We start from the raw sequence: 25620 nt of genomic DNA on the forward strand, positions 1-25620 counted from the left end.
CCTAGAATTACATTGACCTTATTAATCTTTTCCTCCGACTTGATCATTAAATGAATGAGGAAAAGCTGATTTAGGGATTCTGGAAGAGTTGATTGGGTACTTAGGACCTCAATTGGACCAAATACCTATTGCTTAAGGAAACCTTCCGACATTGGATGAATTCGTTCTCCACTATCCAAATAGGAAAAAAGTTTTGACTCCGTACAGGTCTTTGTATATATTGTTGCAAAAAAGGGCACTTCGTTACAGAATTTCCTACTAAACCTAAGCCAAGAAGTGATTTGAAGCCTAAATCAGTAAACCCAATTCAAGAAAAGCTGAAGGAAAACTAGAATGCTCAAAAGGGGACCTTTTGGAGAAATATGGACAATCCCTTTCTTAACTTCAGAACTTTTGAAAGAATCTGCAAAGCACCTCATATCATCTATGACTGTAAAATTCTATTTTTTTTTTTTTGCAGATTTATATAGCGCAAACTTGACCGGAAGGTATTGGAGCGCTTTGCATGATCACCGGTTACGTTACACATGGACATATTACATTTTTTTGGCAGGCACGGGGAGATTACGTAATTTGCTCAGAATACCAGGATGTGGACGGGACCCCGAGGCTCGAACCTTGGTTTCCCAGCCCCAAAGTCGGCAATCTAGCCGTCAGACTACATCCTCTCACCTAATTAGTATCTCTCCCATTAATTCCCTGCCTGTTATATTCAAGTTTTGATTGATTCTAGAGCCACTGTAACCTTTGTTGATTCCACTATTGACAGAGATGTTCACATTAAACTACATAAAAAGAACATACCAGATTGTGTGTATGCTGTAGACGGAAAACGCTGATATCCGGTCCTATCACAGAGTACACAGAAGAGGTACAGTTCAGTTATGTAGGGGCCAATGATATACATGAGAGATTCAATGTTATTTATCCTCTGAGTTCCACCGCTTGTGCTCCACATTCCTCTGATACATTGGGACTCCCGTAAGGAGTTCCCCTCTGTTTATTTTCATGACCACTATCTACAAACATTGAGCACTACCAAAGGGAATAATTGTGCCTCTCTAGTACATTCTCTCACAGCTTTCCATATGGCCTCCACAGCCACAGAAAAAGATACTGAAATTCCCGACCAGTAGAAGCATTTTTCTCATGTCTTTGATGAGAAACAAGAAGAACAATTACCCTGGCATTGACAATATGATTGTTAAATAGACTTAGTCAGGAAGAGACGTTCCCGGCTGAAGAATAAATGCTCTTACTGTGACTAAAACTCAACATCTCAGAGAATATCTTGTCAAATATCTGGCCAATGGTTTCATTTGACCATCTAGCTCTCATGCAGCCTCCCAAATTTACTTTGTACCCAAGATGAACGGTGAGCTAAAATACTGAATTGACTATCATGCTTTGAATAAAATCTTAAAGACTAAATATCCACTGCCACTTATCCCAGTTTTACTAGATCAAGTAGAAGGAGCCCATATATATTTACTAAACTATATTTGAAAGCTGCTGATCATTTAGTATGGGTCTGCAGAGGAGATGAATGTAAGACTGCTTTTATAGCCTGATTTGGTTTATTTGTGTGTCTTGCAAATCTATTAGGGTTATGTAACAGCCCAGGAGTATTTTAATATTTCATCAATGATGTGCTCCGGAATTTTTTAGACCATTTAATTTTACTTTATATCGATGACATCCTGATATATTCCCCAAATGAAAACATATGTGTTCAACATGTAGCATCTGTCCTGAGTGCCTTGAGAACCATAAATTGTATTTTAAGCTAACTAAATGTGAATTCCATATAACAGAAGTTGTGTTTCTGGGATTATTCTATCTCCTTTTGGCATTCATATGGAAGGGCTCAAGGTCAAAGCACTTAGAGACTGGCCAACTCAAAGAATACACACAATGTACAATGTTTTCTGGGATTTGCCAATTTCTACAGAAGATTCATTGATCACTTGTCACAGGTCCTAACACCTATTAAAAGTTTACAGAGAAAATGAGCACTATTTTATTGGTCTCCAGATGCTGAGCAGGCCTTGCAAACATTGAAAAAAGCCTTTACCACTACACACATTTTACATCATCCCAATACTGAACAACCTTTCATTGGTGAGGCTGATGCCTTCAAAGTAGCTATTGGTGCAAGATTGTCTGAAAAATACAAAAAGAGCTAGCCATTTGTACCCTATTGCCCATATGTCAAGACAACTGCTCCCGGAACTACATGATTACAAGAAAGGAATTATTAACCATTAAAGAAGCTTTCAGAGGGTGTCATTATTGTCATTTGGAAACAAAACACACCATCACTTTTTTACAGATCATAGTAATTTGCAATTTATGTGATTAGCCAGCATTCTTACACCTCAACATTTAGGATGGATGCTTTTCTTCACAGATTTTGATTTTTCTAGTAACCTTTTGCCTAAGAATGCAAAGTAAAAAGGCATTGACAAGACAAGAGACTGAAGATAATAAATTAAAAGGTGAACAATTATCTATTCCAAAACCTCAACGTGTAATTGGTGTTTACAGGCAGGGAACCGTTCCTGATGAAGTTCGTTGCAATTTCCCATCAGACAAACTACAAGCTTTGATAAAAAACACAACCTAATTGAAAAATCATTGATAAATTATCCTTTCAAGAACAAAACTGTTTCTTCCTACTTAAATAACTCTGACAAATGGTGTTTTCCTGGAGTCACATGATTCCAACAGCAGGCCATCCAGGTATAGAAAAAACTATGCATCATATCCAGAGATGATTTTGGTTGTGTACATTATGAAAAGACATTAAAAAGACTGTTCAATATTGAGATGTGTTGGCTCAAACCAAAGTGGATTATTTGAAATCTCGAGGATTGTTGCTTCCTATTCCGGCTCTTAATAAAACTTCGGAACATATTTCACCTGATAACATAACTAATTTCCACAAATGTCAAGGAAGAGACACTTCTCTGGTAGTAGTAGGACTCCACAAAAAACATTTCTGAATGGGGTCACAGTTCACCTCTAAATTCCGGAAATCCTGGTGTTTAGTACATCAGACCAATACTGCCATGTCTACTAGCATTCATCCTCAAATAGACATTCAAAATGGAATGAGTTTACCAAAAATTGAAAAAGTATCTCAAGCACTATTTAGCAGAGTCTATTGGCTCTTGGGTTGATTTGCTTTGGTTGGCTGAAATTGTATCCCATCCTGCATATGTGTGATGCGTGGGGCAATACTCTCCTCAGGTGGTGCACCGTCCATCTAAGGGCGGGGAAGGAAAATCTTCTATTTTGTTATACAATCCTCATATACTCTAGTAGTGTCATGCTTCATCATCAGGTTCACACTGACTGCTAAAGTTCAGGGTGGGCTCAGTCATATTTCAGGGAGTATGTAGGAGAAGTAGACCAGAGGGCTTAAAGATAAACAATTATTCTATAACTCCAAGGTATCCCTTTATCCGTGGAGTTATTGGGTATATTAAAAAAGGGAGTACCTACTGGCATTAAAAGGTTGTGGAGTAGAAGGGAATTCCTGGAAACCGGCAATAAATGTATACACTCCTCAACTTGTGTCAGATTTAGTGTCTCTTTGTCACAGAAAGGAGACCCGTCAGGTCCACCAACAAGATGCACAGCCAATAATGTATCCAACATTTCAACCAATTTATTGTATTTTTGTCCCAATGGTATTCCATATTTAAGCCAATAACTTTTTGTTATAAGGTCTACCCTTGTCTTTCTCCTGTCCACCCTATCTTCCTTTCTTGTTTAGCCTGGTAACACTTAGAAAGTTCATTGATGTCACAGAATGTGGTGTGACCGATGTGTGACAGTTGACTCCTGGCTGCGCTCAAGGAAACAGCTCCTGGTGGGGCCTTCATACCATCTTACATCTTGGCCTACCTACTACCCTGACCTACCTACTTACCACCTCTGTACTTCAACTTCAATAAAGATACTTCCTGGAATAACTACATAGACTCCTATGAGATTTTTACTTTCGTAATTTTGGCGACGACGATGGGATGGGTGTGATATTCTTTCTGTTTAGACCTAGTTTCTAATATTCCGATATTCTGGTTGCATTTTCTTGGTTTACCTGAGACGTCAGGTGTATACTCATGATATTCCATTATTAGGATATTCTTCTTCAGTACACATACTTGCATCCTTTCTCGTTCTGTGTCATTGTTCCTTTTCTTTGCAACGCTAGCTCGCTCTTTTTACCATTTCACTTTACTTTGTATTTGCCTTGACGTCAGGCGCACAAGTTGTGGTATGTGTGCTGTCATTTCTAGTTTTGGCACATGTTTTATTGCTTTTACTGTTCCTTTGGGAACAAAGGGGATGGTGTTTGTGCCTTCTTTTTACTACATTTTCTTGATTGTAGTAGTTAATTTTCTTGATTGTAACAGTTCATTTTTGCTGTTTTTGTGCGATTCTTCTTTTTCTGATATTCTGTTGTCTTTGCATTTCTGCATTCTATGCAATATTTATTATTACGTTTTATATACTTTTATCTTATAATCTAATTTTGTTTCTTATCCTTTTTTCTATTTGTAAGGAAAGAGGATATGTTATAAGGTATTTCCTTGTCTTTCTCCTGTGCACCCTGTCTTCCTTTTTTGTTTAGCCTGGGAACATTTAGAATGTTCAATGATGTCACAGAATGTGGTGTGACTGATGTGTGACAGTTGACTCCTGGCTGAGCTCAAGGAAACAGCTCCCGTTGGGTCCTTCATACCATCTTACATCTTGGCCTACCTACTACCCTAACCTACCTACTTACCAGCTCTGTACTTCAACTTCGATAAAGATACTTCCTGGAATAACTACATGGACTCCTGTGAGGTATTTACTTTCAACACTTTTCATGCTCCATGGAGGCTCCTTTTTGTGACACATATGCACTGCATGCACGGACGGAGCACGAATCAAGATAGCATGCCTTCTATGCCATTGAACAAGATGAACATTGGAATTTAACTGTTGAGTGCACTCTGCCATTCTTTGTGTGCAAACTTTTTCTTTCCCAACATGCAGAAAAAACAGACACCATGAAACAGTCTTAAGAGGAGGCTACTGTCATGATAAGGAATCAGATGACCATTTTATTCGTATCCCCATGAACAAGGCTAATAAACAAGGAAAAACATGCCTTGATTTTAAAGGACTACGATTACTATGATTCTTTGCCTTGATCTGGCTGGGCTTCTCCCGTATATAAGTTAGCCACACCCAGTTATTAATGCTTACTAATCAAATTCTCATTCACTTGATGGAAAGAAGGAGTGCTCTCTCTCTGACTAGCAGTTGTGATATTCATGGAAGCTTGAAACTAGAGTTTGTAAGTTTGCAGCATTCAGAATCCTCGTGTAGCCCAGTCACTCATAAATCTGCCAAGTGAATGTGGCGTGTGAGGCGTGGTAAGCAGTGGTATGGTATGTATGGCAGGAATGCATTTGTCTCTGTAGCAGAGAATGCTGGTAATGGCTTTACTTTTCAAAAGTTAAAAGACTTTGTACAAACATTTAACTCTTCAAGAAAAAAAAAGACTCACTTTGTTATCAAGAAACACAATGAAGGTACATTCAGCTTGTTTGGTAGTGAATACTTTGAATTTGCATTCAGTTTCAAAAGCTAAACGATTTGATCTACCAACTTAACACTTCTGAGTGAAACTAAGATTCACCATGTTCGAAGCTCGAAGAATGTGGATTTGTCATGTTTGACAGTGACCAAGTTAAGCTCTTTCAGTTTCAAATGTTTAAAAGAATTTACAACAACAATTGACCATTTTGCAAAAAATAAGACTTTCTTGTTCAGAAGCTCCAGGAAAGTGCAAAGACTAATTATTTAAATGCAGCTGTTTGGTGTTTCAAAGATACAACAATTACAAACGCCGTGAAAACAATGTGTTCTTCATTTCAACATGATGAAAATAGCATACTCTTCATTGGCATATTTAACGTATTTATAAGTATCTAATAAATGGTAAAACGTGTACCCAGGACCGGTGAGTTAAATCTCAAGGGTAGACTGTAGCACCTATTGTGCAATATACTACACTGACAGTGTGAACATGATTACAGACTAAATATTTGTTGCCTGGCTGTTGCTGTTGTAAACTGAAAATTTGACCTGTCAAAATAACTCCTTTTGACAGGCATAAACCTTCTTTTGAAAGAATTCTAAGTCACAACCAAGTAGGTCTACTTGCCCATACGTTAGGATGCATGGGGCATATTATCAAGGGGGTTTATCTCCGCTTTTTTGGCTTTAAAAGCCAAGAAAGCGGAGATAAAATTATCTCCCTATTACCTAGCTGTCGCTAACACCAGTTAGCGACAGCTAGTAGGAGATAGCGACCATCTTAGGCCCCGCTTTGCATGTCAGTGATATTTATCACTAATGACATGTGGGCGTGCCAAGATGTTAGCGACTGGAAACAGTCACTAACATCGCTATCTTCCATTACCAACTTTTGGAGATATTCGCGCGTAGCGCGAATATCTCCAAAAGCTAACACCTGCCCCTGAGCAGTTCTTAGCCATGTTATCCAATGGTAGGTGGATAACATGGCTAAGAGCATTAGATCGGTAATGCATGAATATCGCTGACTTTTCAGCGATATTCATGCATTTCGGCCAATTTTTATCGCTTAGGAGATAAACCTTGATAATAGCAAGGTTCCTAAGCGATAAAAATCGGCGCAGCTCGGCGATAAAAATATCGCCGCTAAACCAACATAGCGATAATTATCGCTAGTTGTTGGTAATATGCCCCCATGTTATTTAAAAGTTGGGCATAGTTCCATTTCATGTCCTAACAGTGAAAAAGTGCTAAAAGCAATATTTACTGTAGCAGGGTTGGCTGTTCCATAGGAAAGCATTTGGATAGAATATTAGGTTTATTAAATGTAATTTTAGTCTTGGAAACAACTACTATTTAATTTGTTTGACTTTACAAAATATTTTTTACAAGTCCAATTCAATGTCAGATTTGTAATAAATATTTTAGAAAGATGAAGTTTGAAAATTTACATTTGCACTGACTGAGGTCCCTGGAAGATAAACCTGTATTTTGTTCCTCCACCTCGACCAGCTGGTATTTAGCATGTACATATGCTTAAATGAGCTGCAAACTTGTTCCCACACTTGGCTGGGAGCTGAGATAGTCCCTATCTTTAAGGAGGGCTCACCTCTGCTCCCAGCCAACTACAGGCCGAACAGCTTCATCGATGTGCCGCAAAAGCTCTTCGCGAGGCTGATCTTAGATCGCCTTATTGAGTGGATGGAGGAGTTTTCTATCCTAAGCCCCTACCAAGCTGGGTTTCGAAAGAATGTGTCCACTATGGACCAGATCTTCCGATTAACCCTGCTATATTGGAAAACCGTTAAAATTGAGGGAGGTTCACTATATACTGTATTTCAACCTAGTTCCGCGCCAGAAACTCTGGACGGTGCTTTCGGAATTGGGTATTCCCCCTCCTCTTCTGAACATGATAATCCGACTCCACACTAAGAACTTTGCCCAGGTCAGGTGTGGGAAGAATCCTTGTCAGCTAGATTCCCCGTTGGCGGGACGGTAAGACAGGGGTGCGTTCTGGAGCCCACCCTGTTTTGCCTTTATGTCAACGGGGTAATCACACACCTGAACGGAGTATCTGATGGTGATGTTCCAAAACTTGATGGATGCCGGATCTCTGCAATTATGTTCGCGGATGATTCGCTACTTCTATCAAAGACTTCTATGGTCATCCAGCGAGTTCTGGACAGTTTCGTGTCTTTTTGCCAAGACCGGGGGTTGGAAATAAACACCATGAAAACAAAATTCATGATTTTCAATCCCCCAGTAATAACACGTCCAAATCCGGTGATAGATGGAGTCCGCTTAGAAAGGGTTCAGGCATTCGAGTATCTGGGGCTTACCTTAAATGAAAGCAGGACTTGGGTGCAACATCAAATAAAATCACAACTCAAGTTGTCCCAGAAAACGAGGGGTATCCTAAAGCTCCTCAGTCAAACCAATTGGCCCACCCCTGGAAATTTACAAACTGCATGCCCGGGGTGCTTTAATTTATGGAGGTGAATTGTGGGGTTATAAATGTGGATCTGCGATAGCTGCCACAGAAAATACATTTTTAAGACAGTTGGTAGCGCTGCCCCCTAGCACACCACTTTTGCCCCTAAGGATGGATTTGGGACTCAGACCTATAGATGAGGAGCTGGGTCTCAAACCGCTAACCTTCTGGCGGAGACTCTGGGTCACCGCAGAGCTCAGGAACTATAAGCAAGAGCTTGCTGAGGTTCTAAGGCTGCCGAATGCGGGCAAACTACCCTGGCTCAAGTATGTAAGAGATGAGCTAGAGAAACTAGGCTTGGCGACACTATGGTCTGACCCGGAACATGCGTGCTCTAAAATTTCACGCAAGCATTTGGCCAAATTGGACCATGACAGCAAATTAACTGCCCTTATATCGAAGTCTCACTTAGGCACCCTGTCTAGAATGTTTTTAATGATCAAAGATTTTTATCAATTCGAGTCTGTCCTCGACGATGTTAGTCCTGTTGTTTTTAGGAAGTTGTACCTCCAATGGAGACATGGCTCTTTACCAATTAGGGCTCTTACAAGCAAGTGGTATCCATCCTCCCCCAAAAATTGTCCAGGGTGTATCTCGGAGCTGGATAATGAAATACATATTGTTTTCTTCTGCCCAGGCTACCGAAAATGTAGAAGGAGGTGGATTATCCCCTTATGTAAAAATATGGGGATTAAGCAATGTTCGAAAATTTATAGAATACTTAAAACTGATCTCTCCCCTCTAATTGTCTTCGTTGTAACGAAATTTTTGATATCAATGTGGAATACGAGGAGGAAGTATGTGAACATTGTTTGAACTAGGATCCAGTAGCTTCCCCCTTGTAGACACCCTGGAAGCTGATTTTTAATTGTGGATAGGAAAGTTGGAATGGCCGAATGTATGTATTTATAATGCTCTTTGTCACTCACTGTGAGGTAATGATACGTTGCTAGAAGACATTTTAATTGTCCTTTTATTGTTTATTTAAATGTATTGCATTATTTTTAACTGAATAATCTATGTGATTTCTTTCATGACAACATTGTCGAAATAAAGACTAAATGATGATGATGATGATGTTCAAACAACATGGAAAAATAGCCTTGGGTATGTAGAGGTGTTCTTGTGCCCTTGAAATGATGGCCTGAACGCTGGGCCCAAGAGTTGATTAACTTCAAAAAGGCCTTTCATGTCACAAACAGATGCTGCTAACATCCAGGCATGCACAAGTCTTTTGTCCCCAAGATAGACCAGCCTCCAATCACAGTGGGCTTCTTTTTGGCATGACAGAGTCACAGTCTGATTGACATAACTTTATATATAACATTTAGTGCACACTTTAAAGGAAGGAAACAGAATGCTAAAATAACTTGAGTATATCCACCGTATTATGGCTGAGAACTCAGCTTTGTTGTGCCAGAATTCAGTTTCCGAGTTTGTTGATGATATAGGGAATGCCTAAAACTGAAGTTTGGCGTTAGATAAGGAGGGAAACTAGGATTAACATAGTAAACATCCCCCACAAACACCCAGCCCTCACAGCAGAAGTTTAGAGTGGCCAAAGATGTTGGCTATCATGAAAATGCTCAAAGTGGGTAGGGTAAGGACTGGGTACCTTTCCCTATTAGTTAGGTCATCACCTCATGCATGCCAGGCATAAATGTGGCATCCACAGGCACCAAATTCAGAGCATTCCTAGAACCGTGGAAGAAAAGAAGAGGACTGGGCCTGCTGTCTGAGAAATGAGAAGAGCCTAGAAGACACTACCTGCTCTCCCTCTTGTGCAAGGGGCAAAAAAGTGGAATCCATGGGTCATAAGGCCAACCTCTTGTTAAAGCTACAAGACCACTACAATCTGCAAGATGACATTTCTTGCAACTGCACAGCTCACCAGTGGTCTTTGGACCTGGACTGGACCCTCCTGTTGGCCTCTGCATGCCACTCTTTAAGTCTTTATGTGATATCCTGAGGTGCTGGGGAGCTTTACAAGTCTACTCCTGTAGTGGATTGGGGCTTACAGGAGTACAGTAATCTTCAAGTCCATCCACGTTGCACCTTAGCACCCTTCTACGACAACCAAAGACTGTCATAGGAACTTTGAGCTTCTTGGCATAATTTCTACTTAAAACTTTAAAAATGTATATCTTCTGTTCCTCTCATAGGACATTTGTCATTTTGGTGTCAAATTGTTTGTTACAACTTTCTCCTATTTTCCTAATATTTAGTTTTTCTTGAGTGGTTTACCTGACAAGGTTTGTGATTATTACATGAGGTAGGAGTTTAACCCCCCCCCCCATTAACGTAGGAAACCAATTTCTTACAGTTTTCATATAACCGTTTGTTGCCATGCTCAATATGTTCTCAATTCAAGATCACATGCTGTAGGGAGAATCTGTAACCCCAGGGTCACACTAGTAGTCAACGTTGCTGAAGCCACATCCAGCTCTTCTTTTAACACACTGATGTGATTTATGTGCATTAGGGGGCTGAATTAGAATTTGGAAGAGACAGTAGCCTCTCCGACAAACTGTAGATCTGCCTGCCTGATTAAAGGCAGGAATACATTAACCCCTTGTGTGCTTCGGACGACACCCAGCTGTCCGACATCATGGTCGGCGAGTGCTGATGACTGCCGGGGGCCATCCGAATCCCGCCCACTCAATAAACCCCCCGCACAGCGGGAAAATTAGTGCAGCGCAGAAGGGGTTAAGTATGTCAGTGATGGAGCCAACTTTGTCTCCGTTGCTGACATAGTCCTCCAAAGGCCAACCGGAGTAAGAGCTATCAGAGGTTTCCCCATTAACCTGCCTACCTCTTTTAAAGTGGGAAGTTGAAAGGCTAGTTTTTACTATCACATATCTCCTTAAGATCTTACTACCATACATAAATATAAAATCTCTTTAATGTTTTCAGTGAATCTTTGGAGTATTTTGATCATATTCACCAACCCCCCCCACCCTGTCCCCACTGAGAACAGCTATTGACTGTTCACAGTGGTTGATGGGTTGGCCACAGAGACTGACTATTGCCAGACCCTACTCCCAGTCTCCTGGCAAGCAGCCCTAAAACCACCCCACACAGCCTTTAGGCGTGCGTGTCGGGGTTGGCTACAGAAACTGGGTGTGGCGTGGTTGGCTACAGAAACTGGCCTGGCCTATGGAGTTGCTGTTGCTCATGTCATATGCACTTATGTTTTTGTGTTAGTGCAAATTCCAGACCAGCATTTTGCATACAATTTTGAGAAAGTTGCATAATTTCCATGAAGTAAATTACAAAAGTGTCACCCAGGCTTATTGTTACCTCTTGGGATTCTGCAATAATAGTGTCCCATGTGAAATCACAACGACATCCTTCACGCAGGTGTACTTATAAGTAAGGATTATTCGATTATGCAATCAGAAGAAACAATTGTTGTGGTTTTATTCTTTTGTTACCATTAAGAATTTTTCTTTTAAATATGATTTTAGATCTTCTTTATTTAATACTACAAGTGCCATAATTGTCTTTTTCATTTAAAACCAGAGCTGGAATGATTAAAGGAAGCATATTGGTGGGAGGTGATGTTGTAAAATCATATCTATTTAAATATATTTTGTCACCAAATGTATCTTTTCTTTATGATAACTCACAAATTGTGTAAATTACTTCATAGTGATATACATTATCATATTTACTTGTCATCCATTTTTCCACTAAATACTATATCACATGGAGTGAATTCATTCCTTTAAGAAATATTAGGCCACACTTACAATCTTTGCAACCACAATATTAAGTACTGTTAAGATACGAAATCCCATATTATCAGACAATGTGTAGTTCTATTGTGTGATGAAAATAATATTAGTCAGAGACAATTTTTTCAATATATCCAATTAAATGATATATTATAAATGCATACATTTATCAACATTCACATAGAAGCAGTATTATTGTTGATGGTATTTTAACTGTCATGGAAAAATAATCTCGCAACAGCATGATCATATTCACCCAAAACAATAAAGATTTATGTTTTATAAATGCAAAAAGTAAATGAGCGTGGCTTAGCTTAGATTTATGCATTTCCTTCATTAAAGATATTTTGACATATAATGCTTGAAAAATTAATTTAATAAATAATGAATCCACCTTGAATATGATGTTCTGATTTTCTGTATAAACGTAATAACTGCACTCATGTTTCCAAATATGAATATAATTGTTAGAAGCAGATAATGAAACAAATATTACTTGCATTTGTTTTTAAAATCCTACTATTATTTTGGAAATCTTATGCTTGTATTAAAAATTGCATAATATTAAAAGTGTTAAAAATGTAATTCTAATTTGAATATGATTTAATAAAATGGCACATAAATAAATATATGGCTATTTCATAATGGATTTTAAATATAAATTCCTATATATATATTTTTTTTTTGCCGGTAACTTGCTTCATAATCTACACCCTTTTCCACACAATTTAGAGAAGGAAATCCATCAGTGGGATCATTAGCCCTTCTGCAAATGAAGCATCAGACCCATTGGGTGTGTTTGCCATGCTCCCAAATGCTCCAACTTTCACAGGGTCAAATAATACATGCGTACAGAGTCATAAGGCTGGCAAATAATATGGTCCTATAAAAGGCAAAAACTTTTGAATGATCATGCAAAATAAGTAGATTTGCTACAACTTCTCCCTTCACTGCCTGCTGTTAAGATGGACTTGCACAGTTCATGCCACATTTGAAATCAACTAAAGGACAATTTCTCTGGTGTGGGAACATGTCATGTTGAGCAGATGGTCAAAATCATAACAATCTTTCAAACGCAGAATCCCCTCATAGAGAACAACCTCAATGTCTGGACACAGCAGTGTAGTATTATTTTTGATAGGTTTTACATATTGATTGGACCATTCATGACCATACAGCATCTTCTGCCAGCACCTCACCTACAATATCTCATGGAGATATAGATAAGGAGAGCACTGCAGAGCTCTGCAATGCCACACACTGAGGCCCCTGACAAAAAATTGCTGTTCAACATCCAGTTCAACAACACAACACACTTTCTTACCTTAAGAAAACATTGCTTTCTGTCCCTTCACTCTGATCAGTTATGGTTTATTTCGACACACTTTTCTCCATTTTCAGTTAACTCTTTCGCAGAATAATGACACAAAGTAAAGCAATTTACTGCACGTATCTTTTTAATTATAAACATGTGGACTCTAAACAAATTCAATTGTCTTAGATTTAAATGTATGTCAGCGTTTAATAATATGATTTTGATATTGAATTAATATGACATCACTTTATTTTATTTAATTTTTTTAATTTGTTTTTATTGCAGAGTTAGAAACCACAGAATACAAGTAGTCAACCAGTCCACTCGTGACATCCCCCCCGATCAACAGGAAAGCGTATATCATACACAGCCATTCAGCCCGCATCCCGGAGGCCGGGCGGCATAATACTCTACTTGGTAGGAAAACATCACGGTGAGCGTCCCATAGGGACCATGGTCGAAAGATCGTTTTACGTATCCGCATTTTACTCCCCCACCCTCAACAATACCTTCGTCAGCCATTCCGCTTGCGTGATCAATGCTACTGTCCGTTCCAGGGCCCACCCCGAGCGCTGTGAAGCCTATCACACCTGGCCGCTCCTCCCCACCATTTCTAGCTCCGCGCGGTGCCCAATTGCCCCACTTAACTCGAAGTCGCCCTTGCGGACAACCAGCTTCCCGGCTGTCGACCCACCCAAAACTCCCACTGAACAACCCCCCTCTATCCCCACCCCGGCAACTGCTAATGGTGTGTGCTTCATGCTGATGTGTTGGATGGAAACACTACAGTGTCAATGACCACTCTGTGTTCGTTTGCCCCGCAGTGTCCGCTAGTCCTATTCCCTCAATCCTCATCCTCCACCAAAGAATCACGCAAAGCCTGCACCACCAACTCCCACACACGCGCTGCATCCAAAGCCTTCTCATCACCAAGCTTGACAGCCTGCTTCATCCGGAGCACACTCTCGCATTCAGACCACCGCAGCAATTCGTTCTTCCATCTCCGCAGTGACGGCCCGCCCTTGGACTTCCAATGCCATGTTATTTCTCTTTGCGCCAGTATCAGACCCAGATCAATAAATTTGCTCGTCACCTTGGTGTGTTTGGTGTGTGGGAACCAGAGCAGCAAGCACGCCGCCATATCAAATTCCACCTCCCTGTCGGTCACCTCGTTTAAGAGGTCCCCCACCTCCGCCCAGTAGGCCTCCAGATGCGAGCACCCCCAGAGCAAATGATCCATGTCCGCTCCTAGAGACGCACACCGCGGGCACCTAGCGTCCTGTACCTGGAAATACCGCCGTATTTTTTCGGGGGTCAGGTAGGCCCTATGGAGTACATAGAAATGCACCTGCTGGAAGCGCGCATTTCTCGTGCCCTTCCACGTGCGCCGCAAGATGTGGCCCCACGTCGTGTCAGGAATGGGTCTGCCCACACTCTCCTCCCATTTAGCCTTGAGCCCCTGGAGCGGTTCCAGTCCCTCGTTCAGCATCCTATTATGGAGGCATGTCACAGCCTTGAACGTGCCTGCTGCCATCACCACATACTGGCATGCCATAGTCGTGGTCGGTTCCATGAGCCCCCCTTTCCAGTGCTTCTGTATAGCCGCCACCACCGCCGAGTGTAGGAGAAACCCCCCATCAGGTAGCCCGAACTGTTCCCGAAGCACCTCAAAGGGTACCAGGGCCCCATCGATGTACAGGTCTTCTACCACCTGCAGGCCCGCCTCCTCCCAATCCAGTAATGGGGACCAGTCGCCCCCGTGCGGCAAGGCCGTCAGCATACCGATCGGGATCTCCGGCGCATAAGGCCGTGTCGCCTTCGCTCTCCTAAGGCTCCGCTGCCAGCATAGCCTGAGTGTCCGTTCCTCCATAGTGAGGCCCCGCAACTCAAGTCTCTGCTGCATAACGATATAGGACAACACATGGCGTTGTATCCCCTGCTCTTGATCCGCCTCCGGCCCCCTAAACACCCTGGCCACGTTCTGATGAGGACCTGCAATTGCGCCGCTAGATAATATAGCTCAAAGTCGGGTACAGCCATGCCCCCCTCGACCTTGGGACGAAGCAGCGTGCTCAGCGCCACTCTACGGCGGCCATGCCCCCATAGGAACCCAATAATCATCGTCCTCAGGTCTCTAAAGATCCCCTGAGGAATCCAGATAGGCAGTGTCCGGAAGTAATACAGGAAGCGGGGGAGCGCCACCATTTTTAAAAGAGCTATCCTACCCAGAACCGTCAGCGGGAGGGTCGACCAGAAGGCCATGCTGCCCCTCAGTGCCCGAACGCACCGACCGATGTTTCCCTCCAAGAGGTCCGCGGCCGCGTGGTAGATGCGGACTCCCAGATAAATGAAGCAAGACGGCTCCCAGAGCACCCCCAAGTCACTAGCAGGGTTGGGCGACTCCGCTCTCAGCGGGAACACACAGGTCTTCGCCCAGTTGACCTTAAGTCCCGACAGCCGGCCAAACTCCGACAACAGGTCCATCGCTCCTTCCAGGGCCCGCGCCGTATCATCGAGATACAGAAGTAGGTCATCCGCATACAGCGATATATGATGTTGCTGCCCGCCGCTAGTTATTCCCGCATACTTGTCACCCGACCTCGCATGGACCGCCAAGGGTTCCATCGCCAGGGCAAACAGTAAGGGGGAAAGGGAGCACCCCTGTCTCGTGCCCCTACCCACCGGGTATGTCGCAGACACCAGTCCACCCAAATGCACCCGCGCCGTCGCCGAGGCATATAAGACCTTCGTCCACCGGCGGAACCCCTCACCCATGCCAAACCTCTCCAGCACTCCATCCAGGAAGGTCCATTCCAAGCTGTCAAAGGCCTTCTCGATGTCCACGGACAGGACCGCTTGGGCCCCGTCCCCATCCAAGATGGCGTCCATTATCCCCACCAGGCGTCAAATATTCAGCGCCGTGCTCCTCGTGGGGATAAACCCAGCCTGATCCCTGTGCACCAGGCCCGTCATATGTGGGGCCAGTCTGGTGGCCAATATCCGGCTCAGGATCTTGTAATCCACTGTCAACATGGACAGCGGGCGATAGGACCTCACGTCCGTTGCGTCCCTACCAGGCTTCAGGAGCGGGACAATCAAGGCCTCACGCATGGACCCAGGCAAGCTTCCTGTTTCAAATGCTTCCGTGTACACCACCAGAAGCCTGGGGGCCAAACTGTCGACATACTGCTGATAAAATTCTATTGGTAACCCGTCTACCCCGGGCGTTTTATTACGCGCCATATGTTTAATAGCCACCCGTATTTCAGTGAGCGTGATCGGGCCACCCAACTCCTTCGCGTCCTCTTCATCTAGGACCGGAAGCTGCCTCGCCCCTAGGTACTCCGCTATGTCCTGGACCTCCACTCCCAACTTACTCTGGTACAATTCCTGGTAATACACCCGAAAGCACTCCAACACCGCTGCCTGGGAATACACCATCTCCCCCTGTGCGTTGCTAATGCTAAGGATCGGGCAACCCCTAAGTTCCGGGTTAGCAAGTCTGGCCAAGAGTGTGCCCACTTTGTCCCGTTCTGCATGCGCTCTAATGGTGTACTGCCTGTAGTCGTAACACCTCAACCGTTCTGTCTCGGTGGCGACCGCTTCCTTCGCTTCCAACAACTTGGTCTGTAAGTCCGGGCTGGCCGGCCTGCGGCGCTCCACATCTCTCAAAGTCTCTTCCGCTTTCATAAGTGCATTCAACACAGTCGTACGAGCATTCGAAAACCTACCCAGACACACCCCTCTTACCACCACTTTCATTGCATCCCATTCAGTGGACCGACTCGTGGCCGTGCCCTCATTCTCATCAAAGTAACGGCCGATACCCTGCTGGACAGCGTCATGGAATACTGAGTCCTCTAGCGTCTCCGGACGAAGCCGCCATGTTGGTATCGCCGAGCGCTCCCGCTGCCACTGGATGTGTACCAATAGGGGGTTATGATCTGAAATAGTTCTGGCCAAGTACTCCGTATGAGAGATCAATGGGGCTAGGGACCCACTACAGAGCACCGAATCTATCCTCACATGCAGCGCGTGGAGAGCAGAGTAAAAGGAATAATCCCTGGTGTCTCTGTGCTGCTCCCGCCATACATCCAGCAACCCCCATCTTTCCTGCCAATCCTTCCTGTGCAAGGCCAACTTGCGCACCGGGGAGTCTACCAGTGGGGGATGGGACCTATCCAGAGCCACATCCGTAATCGAGTTGAAGTCCCCCCCTAACATTATCGGGCCCGCCAGGAATGAAGCCAAGGACCCAGAGAGGCCATCAAAATATCTAGCCTGATCTGTATTTGGCGCATACACACAGCAGAGAACCACATCCCTTCCATACAACCTCCCCTCCACTGCTACAAACCTACCATCAGGGTCCACCACTTGATTCAGCACCTGGAACGGTATCCCCGCTCTCACCCAAATCAGCACCCCCCTGGCATATGCTGAGTAAGTGGTGCCGAACACCTGGCCCCGCCATCTTTTTTGCAACGCAGCGCACTCTTTTTTAGTCAGATGGGTTTCTTGCAGCATAGCAATCTGTACCCCTCTTCGCACCAGGTATGCGTGTACTTTGTGGCGTTTAACCATAGTTCGCAGCCCACGGACATTCCACGTCAGGCATTTCAGGTTAGGTAATGTCCCCATACCAACATCGAGCAGTCCGATCCAAGTAACAAAAGTACACATCCCTTCCAAAGCAGTTGCCCCCCCCAAAACACACCCTGAACAAAAAAAAAACCAAACCCCACTCCCCAGGACAGAGCCTACAAACCCAATGTCAGCCCCAATCCAAACCTCGAACCAACTACCCATATTCCTACCCTGTGGTCTCCACAACAGCAGGCCTCAAGGGCCCAAGGGGGTGAGTTATCGCCGACCCCAGCTAGCGGAGCCCGCACCCCGTGCCCTCATCCCCTACTGCGCGTTCAGCCCCCCCCCCCCCGGCAACCCACTCATCTCCAACAGGATACCGCCCTACCATTAGGTCTCGAGCAAGTCCCAACACAGTCTCAACCGCAAAATATTCCATCAGAAGTCTGGGGGGTCACCACCCGTCCCTTCGAGCTTTCCGCCTCTGAGAGGTCTTCTCCCGTTCTGCTGCCTTCTCCGCCCGAGTCCGTTTCCACCCGGTCACTGTTCTGTTGCGACCCCGTGATGGCCGCCGTCGCTGCGAGCGCATCTCTCTTTTCCGCAGCCATCTGAGCCTCCCGTTTCTCCCGCTGGCGCCTGTTGCGGGACCGGATGTGCTGCGACTGTCTGATCCGGGGCTGCTTAGGCTGATCTCGCCGACTTTTATGTGACCTGTCCGTCCCCGCTCTATACGACTCCAGCCATTGCCAAACTTCGTCCGGGGTCTGGAAAAAGTGCGTAGTTCCGTCAAGTATGATCCGCAGCTTGGCCGGGTAGAGCAAGGAATATTGGATGCCTTCCTCCCGGAGCTCCTTCTTCACCGCTAGGAACGATGCCCTGTTCTTCTGGACCGCCTGAGTGTAGTCCGGGAAGATCGTGACCTTGCTGTTTTCCACCTCATACGGGCCCGACATCCTAGCCCGCTGGATGAGGAGATCCCGGTCCTTATAATGGAGGAGCCGCACCACCATCGGTCGGGGGGGGGCGGCCAAGCCCTGGCGGGCGAGCAGGCACCCTGTGGGCTCGCTCCAGAGTAAAGAAAGGAGTAAGCCCCTCCGGTGCCACCACCGTGCGAAACCAGTTCTCCATGTAGGCCACCGCATCCTTCCCCTCAATTCGTTCCGGCAGGCCTACCACCCGCACGTTGTTTCGCCTGTTGCGGCCTTCTGCATCCTCCGCCCGTCGTTCCAGCGAGTCCAATCGGGCTAGAATATCCGTGATCCTGTGTTCTGCGGTCACCACCGACGGCTTCAGGTCCAACAACAACTGATCATGGTCCTTGACCCTATCTGCCAGCTTCGCATGGTCAGCTCGCAGTAGCCCCAGTCCCGTGGCCACTTGTGCAATGTCCTGGTGCAGCGCCTCCTTGGTCGAGGTGATCGCATCGAGTATGGCGTCTAGGCATCGGTGCAGCCGCTGCTCCTGATCCGACTCTGGCGGGGGAGTCTCGCCCATCCGGGACGATGCCGCCAGGTCCCCCTCAGCGCGCTCCTCGGCCACCAGCCCTCCGGTCGCTGCCATTTCAGGATACTGCGTCACAGGCCAGCAAGCCGACCAGCTTCTGCGCTCGTAGTCCGGCGCGAACTACCTGGCACCGAGCAGAGTCAAGCGTCGCCACCGATGCCCTCAGGGCCAGTTGCCAGCGTGGCGGACACTGTCCCGCCGGTCCCCTCGGAAGCCTGAGGGGGGAAGAAGGAGACAGAAATGGCGGCCAGCGAGGGACCTCAAGGCCCGGGCGGGGCGATTCTCTGTTCCCCGACCTCAGGAACTGGCGCCTCTGTCCCCAATGTCTCGATCTATCGGCTGCAGGGCCACCCGAAAGCCGGCGACACCTCGGTTCAAAGTTGATGTCCGGGGCTGCCCGTCCCCATCGGCGCCATTTTCTTCTCACTCTCGGTAACACCTCGGCCGTCGCCCAACTCGGTCTCCTCGGGGCCAGCAGTCTCCCAGCAACTTTCCGTCTGTGCCCGGCTGTCTCCTCACCCTTCAGAGGGCAGGAGCGTCGACCTCGGGTCACCCAGGGTGCCAAAGACAGGAGAATTAGCGGGATTCTGCGTGGAGCTGCGAGCTCACGCCGCCATCCCGATCGGCGTCCAAGCCACGCCCCCATGACATCACTTTATTTTGAAAAAGTAAAAAAGTAAGTTATATAATAAATAATTAGATTACCACAATGGAAATAATACCTATTCCAAATTTGTTTTTGAGTAAATTCAGAAATGTATTCTTATCATACACACATATACTTTGTAACACACACTAAGAAGAAATTTGAATATTCGTTAAGATATGGTTACATTAAGACTTCTTATGCATAGATAAAAAGTAAATTGAGATAGATATTTGAAGTCAATAAACTGTAGCATTTATTACAATCACAAAGGTTAGGAGCTACTTTTGAATATTACATTTTAAATACCAAAATAATAACTGAATATATTAAATGCAACCCAAAAATAAAGAAATATATATAATAAGAATTTTAAAAAAATCATCAACAATTGTATTATTTTATATTTATTCAAAGAAATAAACACATAATTAAACCATCATTCTTATCGACAACAAAACAAGTGGTGTGTATATATATCATTCCCCTTCCTCCTGAACACATCCAGTAAAGGCAACAACACACACAGGTACATTACTTTTCTTTAGTTTATTGAGTCCTTTACATCAATCGAGTTTCAGCTACTCATTAGCCTTTATCACTGATGGCTAGATGCTGTTTTTTCCTCTTTAAACACCTCCACACACGTGAAAGTAAATAACTAAATTGTGTAAACAGACTACCACACAGTCTTTCTTCTCTTCGTTGTCTGACTACATCCCATTCTTTACATGTTGGATTGCCTCAGCAACACCCATTTGTTGACCTATGCATTAAAGACCTGTACTCCCTACAGGTCTTAAATCTAAACATTGCACATATCTTCCTTATCTCAGTAGAATACATATTTAACAATAAATACATATTTAAAAACGACTCCAGGCTATACATATACAAATTACATATATCCTAAATACTTGCATTGCAATAAATATATTCAAGGGCTCAAACTTAATAGGCATTAACAAAGTTTCATACACATATTAATTCGAAAATATGTCATTAATACAATAAAATTAGTAACAATCTCTTCTATGTAAACCTCTTCTATAAAAAACTTTACAACACCTTTCATAACAGTATCATCCTAATAATTCATAATGCTGGTTTCTCCAATTTTTTTTAACAAGAACATAACTACCCTCTTCTCCTCAAAGGTTCATCATTTCTGTACTCTTTCATAATTAGCCAGTGCTTTAAATCAATTCCACCCAAGTGGGCAACATCTCTCTTAGGTCTACTGGTTGCGTGTTGAGGCCCCACCATATGCTTTCCTCGGTCAGACATCCATCCATCGCCCTCATCTCAATTCAAAACTAATGTGTCAAAAATGTGCAACATTAATCATTTATTGTCCCTTAATACATAATAACTACTGTTAAAATCCTCCTTTTTAATTATGTTCAAAGGACAGCAGGGATAGCAATTAATCCCTCTTTCTCAATCCTCTTACGAATGTGTGAAAAGGTCTTCTTCTATATTGAGACCACCTGAATCTTTCGTATTAAATTCAGTAATGTATCTAGACTCCAGTTGCCTCAATTTATGCCTATCATCTCTACAAATATTCTTAAAGACTTAATCCAGTAGCCATTAGGTAGGTATAGTTAGGACCAACGTTTCCATAGGAAAAGCATTTGTTGTTTTGCCAATACCTTTCGCACCGCTTGGCAAATCTTCACTTTTTTAAAAAAGTTAACATTTTGGTTAGCTGCTGTGTTGAAAGTTTTGAAAGCAGGAGCCAAGAAAAAAGGGGGCCCCCCACCATGCGTTTTTACCATGGTAGGTCTATGGGGATTTTCATTTGTTTAACTCAACTACAGCCCGAACCACTGAATGGATTTACACCAACTTTGGCAGAAAACTAGATGATGGTCTGGATAGGCTGCTTTTTATGACGTAGTGTAAATCCATTCAGTAGTTTTGTAGATATTTAAGTAATAAAATCTAGCTATCTCGGGACGCTAGTCCTTGCAATGGACTCATGGATCCTACTGAAATCTGATTGGCTGCCAACACTTTAACGAGGAAGTGTTGGCAGCCATCTTGGGACTTGGTTGAAGCAGAGTCCCCCAAAAATGTAAAAAAGAAGGAAAAGGGGCAGGGTAGGAATACCCTGACCCCCAGATATGGTGAGGGGACACCGCCGGGGGTTAAAAGTATTTTCCTATTCTATTTTGCAGCAAATTCATGGATGGACCTGTGGATCCACAGCAAAATTAAAGAAAAAAGAGCCCAGGCTCCCGCTCATCTTTTATAGGAGGCCCCAGGGTGGGCCAAATCCTGGGTGCAGTGTTCTATAATTATGTGGGGGTGCCTATGTGGTAACCCACACCCTTTGGGCTGCCATCTCCCTGTGGCAAACAATAATACACTGATACAGGGGCCCCACACAGACCCCCTGCAGTCCTGGGGACTGCCACCTTCGTAGGGCTAAACATTTAATTAGTGCCGGAACAGACCATATAGGTAACAAGGGGAGTTAGGCCCAATGGGCTAGTTTCTGACTGGGCCATATATAAATGTGTAGCAAGGGGATAGGCCAGGACCTATTTTGTTTTGGCAGCTTATTTCCATTTGATATGATACTTTATTTATACATTTTATTCCACTTTAAAAAAATCTTTGTTATCTACTGAAAACAGAAAGAGACGATAAAGTCCTTATACAGAAAGTGCTTATGTACATGTGGTTCACAAAACATTAAACAACAATATTGTGTTTCGAATACACAACATAAACAATCATGTTATCTTGATGATCTTGTGTTACCTTCAGCATCAAGGTCTGAGTATTGTTTCATATATAAATATTATTTCATAAACATTTCAAAGATGTTATATGCATCAATGTTTCAATTAAGAAAGAGGGAACACAGGGAAAACATTGGTGTCAAATACATGGGACTTTTCTCAGTATATAGACAAAAAATGATTTCATAATTCTTCCATGTTCATATCCTATGTCATGATTAAGCCAAGGCGTTTCGAGTCTCTAATAATAAATATGTGGACTCTCACCAGGGCACTTTTTGGCAGCACTGCTTGTTTCTTGACTGCAGTGTGTTTTCTGTCAGCTCAGTTGTCTCCATTTTTTCTTCAAGCTGGAGTTGTTTGATTCTGCCTATTTATTGTTTCAGTTATCGACTCTGAAAGCCATGTTCACTAATAAACAGCGGGGAATTTTTCTTCACGTTAATTGACTCATGGAACTTCATGTATGGGCTCTCGTCCTCGTGATGTGCTTTTCAGTTAATGTGGCGCGTCTTTCTTAACTCCTTCTGTTTGCTCTCATCACGGATTTTTCAGTAAGGCTTTGGCATTTCCACAATAATAAAATGATACAGCGGGCCCAAAGAGACCCCCTGCAGCCCTGGGGACTGCCAACTCCCCAGGGCTAATCATCAACAGTGCTGTAGCGGCTCATTTGGCATCACTTGCAGCCTTAGGGACCGCTACCTCTGTGGGGCTTTATGTATGTACAAAGTGAGGGGGGTGCTTAAACCTCACACAGCCCCGGGGACCGCCACTTCCCTAGGGCTTTAACATAAAAATGTGGGCCTGCCACCTCCCCAAGGCAAAAGTAAAATTGGAGGTGGGACAAAGATGGCTCTGGGGACCACCACACCCCAGGGCCAGCTATGTCCCATGTTGCACACCTCAGGGACATAGCTGTTTGCTATGTCTTGGCAGGAGCTTTACTGCTCCATCCAAGACATAACAAACTGTACTTATTTTCAGCAAGTGAAATGCTCTTGGTTGCCTAAAGCAAGCCCAATTGCTTTGATAGGGAGGGAGCTGCTGGTTCAGCAGCTCCCTCTGTGTTAAAGCAGTGCCGGCTCCTGTAGGAGGTTGGGAGCTGGCAGGGACTGAGTGGGCTTTGAGGCTCCACCCGCAATCCCCAACATTGCTTACTGGGTGCCCTGGGTGTGACCAGGCACCCACACTAGAGGCCGCGTCCCAGGTGATGGGGTCCCGGGGCAAAAATCAGTCCAGGGAGGGGGGCTGTGTGGCCCACTCCCCCATTTAAAAATGCCTGGCCCCAGGGAATGGGAGCCCCATGCCCCCCCTAAAAAATACTAAAATAAAAAATAACCAGCAAATCACCAGAAGCCCCACCCCTTTTCTACAGCACTCTACAAACTCACCTCCTGTGGCACTCCTGGTTAAGGTATGAGGCCCCCTTGCTTGCTGAGAGTCCTTGGGGGCCAACAGGCTTGCCTGTTACTGTCAGTAAGGCCCACACAGTGGGATGGCTGAGAGGTGTTCAGAGGCCATGCCCCTTTATCCACTCTGCAAAAGCACCTTCGTGTGTGGATGAAGTACCCTTGGCTGCTGAGGGTCCTTGGGGGCCCACTGCCCCACCTGTTACCTCCAGTAAGTTCCATAGAGCACAATTGCTGTGATGTCATTTGGAGGCCATGGCCCCTTTCTCTACCACTGTGCAAGTACACCTCCTGGCACAATATTGGTTGGGGGATGAAGCACTTTTGGATGCTAAAGGACCCTGGGTGACAAGAAGCTCTCCTGTTACATCCACTAAGTCCCTTACACCGGCATTCCTGAGCCACGCCTGCTTTCTCCACCAGTCGACAAACGCAATTACTGGTTAAAAAACCTAAGATTACAGGGATGTTATAGTTAGGAAATATATTTTGAAAAACCTTTGAAATTCACCAAAGTAAAAGCAAAGGTTACAGGGATGTTATAGTTAGGAAATAGAATTTTACTAAAAAAATAGAATATCACTAAAAAACCAAAGGTTACAAGGATGTTATAGTTAGGCTCAGCTTTCCCTTGTACAAAACCAGTAACAATTCTGCAGTTATTGACACCTGAGCTAACTACAACATACACCCCTGCAATGTTCTACTTACAACCTCACATATTACATCACTCATGACATGGTCAGTGACATCACTCATGACATCACTGATGATATCTCAAATGACATCACTGATGACATCATCAACAGAACTACTCACACTCCACTTAAACCCCATACAATCTCTTGTATGCTCAAACACAAACACACATGCCCACACAACCACTCACATACCCATTCATAGACGCATATTAGTATTCACACACTTACTCACTCCTCAATAGAGCCACTCACATACCTACTCACTCACTTGTACAGCCACTCACACAACCATTCACTCACCCATACAACCACTCATACAACCAGTCACTCACCCATACAGTCTGTCAGACAGCCACACCCTCACCCATACAGCTACTCACACACCTACTTATTTACCTACACAATTACTCACACACCTCCTCACTCACCCAGACTTCCCCTCAACATAGCCACTCACTCACCCATAGAAGCACTCACACACTCACTAAGACACCCACAAAAACACTTACATACCCATTCACAAATCCACATAAGAACTCACACAGTCACACAGTCACTCACTCACCAATAGCCCCATTAACATGGACACGCACTCTCCAATATAGCCACTCACACACCAACTCACTTAATAAAACATCAACTGAAACAGCCACTCACTCACCCATACAGCCACTTACATATCCAGTCACTCACTCATAGAGCCATTCAGACACCCACTCACTCACCCATGCAGTCACTTTACCTCCACTTACCCACCCAGAGAGCCACTCACTCACCCATAAAGCCGCTGTAAACTCACTACTCATTCACTTGTACAGCCACTCACACACCCATTCATACTCCCATACACCCACTCATACAACCAGTAATTCAC

Source organism: Lissotriton vulgaris, chromosome 4_1, assembly GCF_964263255.1.
Source record: "Lissotriton vulgaris chromosome 4_1, aLisVul1.2, whole genome shotgun sequence".
Taxonomy (NCBI): Eukaryota; Metazoa; Chordata; class Amphibia; order Caudata; family Salamandridae; genus Lissotriton; species Lissotriton vulgaris.